The sequence below is a fragment of the Carlito syrichta genome, unplaced genomic scaffold (genome assembly GCF_000164805.1).
Source record: "Carlito syrichta isolate Samal-C Ts95f unplaced genomic scaffold, Tarsius_syrichta-2.0.1 Scaffold95963, whole genome shotgun sequence".
In the NCBI taxonomy this organism is placed as follows: Eukaryota; Metazoa; Chordata; class Mammalia; order Primates; family Tarsiidae; genus Carlito; species Carlito syrichta.
The window spans coordinates 18,637-24,206 of record NW_007040059.1 but is presented as its reverse complement, the minus strand read 5'-3'; the positions used below and the strand labels follow the sequence as shown (position 1 = coordinate 24,206).

Here is a 5,570-nt window from a genome sequence, read left to right as displayed (position 1 = left end):
ACTTGGAAGGCTGAGGCAGAAGGATCGCCGGAACCCAGCAGGTCAAGGCTGTGGTGGCCAGGAGCGGCCACTGCACTCCAGTCTGGGCGACAGAGTGAGACCCTAACTCAAAAAAAAAAGAAGGATTCTGAGACTGCTTCTTGGCCAATCAAGAAAGTGTTATACCAGTGGTGTCTGCTATGGTGGTGTGGAGGTCTGAGAGCCACATACTTGTCAAACACAAATCCTTTTTACAGGTCCTCTTCTTTCTGAGCATGGACTGCCTTCTCGATTTGCCCAGCTCTTACTCATTTCTCAAACCTCTGCTCAAATCCTACCTCCTCCACCAAGCCTTTTCTAGCCAAGTCAGTTCCCTGAGATTTCTCCCTGAACTCCCATGTTGCTCATGCCTGGGTGACTTCCCTGGCAATGAGCTTTTCCTTTGCTGATGTGTGGGCCCTTAGAGGGCAGCTCCTGTGCCTTATTCTCTCTAGTAACTTGCACTGTGCTGGACACTTGTAAGTAGTCCAAAAAACACTTGTTTTGGTCAGGCTTTTTTTTTTAGTTGGAGTCTCTCTCTGTCAGCCAGACTGGAGTGCAGTGGCACGATCATGGCTCACTGCAGCCTTGACCTCCTGGGCTCAGGCCATCCTGCCTCAGCCTCCCAAGTAGCTGGGACTACAGGTGTGTGCCACCATACCCGGCTAATGTTTTTTATTTTTGTGCTTCCCAGGCTGGTCTCAAATCCTGGGCTCAAGCAATTCTCCCTCTTTGACCTCCCAAAGTGCTGGGATTACAGGTGTGAATTCTTTTTCACCTAAAAAGAGGATTTTTTCCCTCAACGAATTTCTCTGGAGCACAAAAACCTTAAAAAAAAAAAACAACAACCAAAAACTGCTGTTCTGTGGTATATTAAAAATGCACAGAAGGACCAACTCTTGAGGAGAGAGAAAAATTCTTCTCCCACTCACCATGGACAGATGTGGGCCACTGGAGCTGAGATGTGGAAGAAACAAAGTAGAAAAAAATCCTGGGAAAGTGACATTGGAAAAGCATCAATATGTCTAGTTTACTGAAAAATTCAGAAGGGAACTGAATGCTGCCCACCCCGCCTGGCTTTGTGGAGGAGTTCTGGGCATCAGGCCCTCTTCTAGAGCCTGGGCCCGGCTGTCACACAGAGGCTGTGGCTGTTACCGTGAGGTCAGACAATCCCAGCTAAAGAAAACAGAGCATTCAGCTCCTTGGGGTTGGGGGTTGTCATGGGCAAGAGGAAGCAAGTGAGTGGGGAGCAGAGTGGTGGTGGGGTGGGCGCACTCCCTTCTAGCCCTCGGCCCCCGTTCTGTTCCTGGGACCCAGGTCAGGCTCCTGGTAACATCTGCACATTCATGTTTACAGAGAGGGAAGCAGCCCTGACTCCCATGCTGCACAGCCTCTTGGAGGTGGGAGAAGGACAACTGGTACACTCAGGTTTGCATTTCTACTCCGTGATTCCTGGAATTCAGCTCTCATCTCTGACCCTCCCCTCTTTCCTCCCTACCATGCTTAGCACTGGACCCCCCTTGCTCTACTGCCCAGGCTGGAGTGTAGTGGTGCAATCATCAACCTCCAACTCCTGGGCTCAAGCGATCCTCCCACCTTAGCCTCTTGAGGAGCTGGGGTGACAGGTGTGAGCTACTGTGCCTGGCTAATTTTTTAATTTTTGTAGAGTTAAGGTCTTGTTTTGTTACCCAGGCCTGTCTTAAACTCCTGGGCTCAAGCGATCATTCCACCTTGCCTCCCAAAATGTTGGGATTACAGGCATAAGTCACCACATCCGGCTTATCCCTCTTCTTAATTCTTGGTCTTCCACCCTACTTACAAAGCATTTTAAGTTTTTCCATAGAGCCAAAGACCCCTTGCCCTCACCCCCATCCCTGCTCTCCTGTCCAGGCCACATCCTCACTTTCTCTACCTTCTGCAGGCCTTGGGAGGACAGACTGCATAGTGTCTGTCATCTCCTCCTGCTTCCTCAGAGCCCAAGATGGGGTCCAAGGGGGGAGGGGGGAGAGGGGAAGGTTCAGAAACTACCTATGGGGCACAGTGTTCACTATCTGGGGAATGGGCCACCTGAGACCCAATCCCCACCACTACATAATAAGTCCATGTAATAAATAAATATGCATGTGTACCCCCGAATCTAAAAAAAAAAAAAAAAAGATGCGATCTAGAGGTTCCCTGAACCCACCGGCAGCAGGAAGAAACGACTAGGGGGTATAGCCTGGGGAGAGGGGCTCAAAATCAGAACACCTGGTTCTGGTCCTGGTTCCACTACTCACTTGCTGAGTGAACTTGGGCAAAACCTCTTCCCCCATGAGAAAGGGAAGTACAACAATAATCATAGCTAACGCTTCCGGAGACCCAGGCATGTGCTAGGCTACGTGCTTCCTGTCCTTGGCTCTCAGTGAATTCTCACGGTAATCCTGGGGATGGGGACTGTTATAATTCCCATTTTCCAGATGAGGAAACGGAGGCTCAGAAAGTGCATGACTTGGATAAGGTGAGGAAGCTTTGTGCTGGAGCCTGGATTTGATCCAGGGACTCTGACTCTGGTGCCTTTCCTGTGCTATATATATGGAGCTCCCTAAAGTAGCTTGCATCTCATGGAGCATGGACTATTTCCAGGAACTCTGCTGAGCACTTTGCAGTCATTCATCTCCTTCTTCCTGGCTCTGTCTCATAATCTCACCTGGTGTCACCTAGTTGAGATGTCTTCCGCTGTGTCTCCGCTGTGTCTCAGCAAATCCATCCCTTCCCCACACCTCACCTACTCTGGTTTAGTTCCTCATAACACCTTTTTTGTTCTTGTAGAGATGGGGTCCGGCTCTGTCGCCAATCATAGCTCACCCCAGCTTCAGCTTCCCGGGCTCGAGTGATCTTTCCACCTCACCCTCCTGAGCAAGCACCACGACACCCACCTGATTTTTAAAAATTTTTGGTAGAGACGAGGTCTCGCTGTGTTGTCCAGGCTGGTTTTGGACTCTTTTCTCCTCGGCCTCCCAAAGCCCTGGGATTACAGGTGGAGCCATGGCTCCTGGTCCATAACACTTCAATGATGTGGCATCCACTCATCTGTTTATTTGTTATACTACCTGTCTCCCTGTCGCTGAATATAAGCTTCTTGAAGGCTAAGACCTTATTGGTCTAGTCTATTGTCATATCTCCAATATCTCTGTTCCCGACTGGCACAAAGCAGACTCAATAAATATGTGTTAAACGAATGAATGAATTCTGACAACAAATCAGGAATATACTTGATTTGAATATAGAATATACTATTGATAATTGCATTTTACAAGTAAGAAAACCAAAGCCCAGATGGAAAATAATTTGCAGCAGGTGATGGAGTATGGGCTCAAACCCAAGCAGGGAGACTTCAGAATCTTCCAGGAGTCCTAATGGCTCCTCCCAGCTCCAAACCTGGAAGTGTGAAGGCTCTCAGTCTTTATCTTAAAGAGAGAGGGAGTCTGTGAGCCGGGATTGGGGAGGAAGGCTTTTGCTTGTTTTCCTTCTCTTTCTCCAGCAAGAGTGCAGAGGTTTGGACCCCTGTCGAGGCCAGACTGACAGGATTAGAGGAAACAGCTGGCCTGAGCCCGTGCCCTGCAGGAGGGAGCTCACATTCCCGGGCTCTGGGAGGGAGCAGCTCCCCACAGCCTGTTCACATTCCAGGTCGGTCATTTTCCTGAGCCCAGATGTTTGCTAATGAGCTGGGGAGAGGGGCTTTCAGCCCTTAGCCCCAGCTCGGGGCCCCACATTACCTCGGTCCCAAGGGGCTGGCCCAGGGCCAAGAGGCTCTGGCCTCAGGCCCGTGCCCTGTGCCAGCCAGGCCTGTCGGGGCAGCTGGAACACCGCTGCCAACCAGGTGCATCTCATCGAGCTTGGAGAGTCTGACGTGACAGGTTCTGCCCTTCCCGCTGGGGCCCTGCTACCCTGGGTCCCACTGGGGCAGATCCCCACTGCAGCCTGATGGGGAGGAGCACCGAGGCAGGGCATGGGAGCGTGGACTCTGGTGGTGACAGGTCTGGGTTACAGTCCAGGCTTTATCAGTCACTAGCAATATGGTCTTGGGCAGGTTCGCTGTATTTTCTAATGCCTCGATATTTCTCACCTGTAAAATGGTAACAACGATGGGACTGTGGTAAGGATTAGATGCCTGCCCAAACGTACCTGTTGATAGATGTTATTACCAAGTCACCTGTAGGCCTCCCATTCACATGATGCCCCTCCCCCACAGTAACCAGTCTTCACCAGACAGAGGTGACCCCTGTGTTGGGGACAGTGGTGACCTGCACCGTCCCAAGGGCCCTGGCTGAGAGTAGTGGCTCCCACTCCTGGCTCTGTGACTGATCTGACAAGCTCATTCGGCTCCACAATTAGCTTCCTGCAGTGCGGGTGTGGATTCTCACACACCTTAGACATCCACCCCCGACCCTGTCCAGAGTCCACATGAAGAATGGTGGTGGTAAGCTTTGGCTGCAAAACAGTAGGCATCTCCTGAGTGCCTACTGTGTGCCGCCTAGCGAGGCTGGTTTCTGCAGCGGGGCTCATCCTACAGACATGAGCTGGTTGGCCACGTGACTTTGGGTTGAGTTCCTTAACCTCTCCTTAGGTCTTAGTTTGTTCACTTGTCAAGTGGGAATAACAATACTGTTTACCTTATAGATTGATTGCGGAAGTGAAAAGTGCTTAGACTGGGACCAGGCACACGCGAATTAATATCATTGTTCCTCTAGTTACCATTATGGGAAGACTTATTGGTGCTATAAGTAATGACTTCATTCAATCAAATGTGTTGTATCTCTCATTTGGTCCCGCCTTAAGCACGGGACCCTGAAATAAACACTCGCCCTCTGCCCTCCAGGAGTCGCCCCCCCTCCCACCAAGGCAGGAAAGAAATGTCCATAGCAATTCTAGAGGGAAACTAGCCTCAGTAGAAGCAGGATCCGTGAGCCAGGAGCTCACGGAGGAGGGGGAAGTTCATGCTCTCGAGGGTCTTGGGAAGGCTTTCCAGTGTGGTGCTTAAAGAATGTCTCCCAGAAGATAAAAAGAAGGGAAGGGAACCCCAGGCAGAGGGAACAGCATAGATGACAGCTAGGAGGCATAGAGATGCAGGCTGGATTTGGAGAGTGAGTACACTACGGGGCTCCCAGCAGGCCGCTAGAAGCCGCCGGGGTGCTCGGCAACCTCATGACCTCAGAGGAGCAGGGCTGCGTCCATCTGGAAGCTTCCAGCCGGGCTATGAAATAAAGCAAAACCCCTCCCCCCACCGCCCCAATCGTGTCCCACGTGGTGTCCCTGGGCTGCCAGGGCGAAAGCTGTGCTTTCACCCCGTGGGGCACTCAGAAGCGAGAAGGCACGACCGGGATCCACGCGGGCGCCCGCTGATGCGACGGGCGACCCTCCCCTCCACCCCAAGGCGCGGCTGGATGCCGGCCCAGCGCCAGAGGAGTGAGTTCCTGGCTGGCGTTCTAGCTCCTCACCGTTCTTCCTGGGGCTTTCGGGCCCTTCCCGGGATGCTTCAGCCAAGGCCCGGAGCGCCCGGAGGTCGGGAGACG

General features: G+C 52.0%; 1 protein-coding gene across 1 annotated transcript in view; it reads left to right on the top strand.

Moving 5' to 3' along the window:
• Positions 1 to 3,514: 3,514 nt before the first annotated feature.
• LOC103264733 (neuroblastoma suppressor of tumorigenicity 1) overlaps positions 3,515 to 5,570 on the top strand; it is a 16,095-nt gene continuing 14,039 nt past the window's right edge. The window contains exon 1 of the mRNA XM_021714550.1: positions 3,515 to 3,684. The gene's annotated coding sequence lies outside the window, so the exon portion shown is untranslated. The remainder of the gene's footprint in view (positions 3,685 to 5,570) is intronic.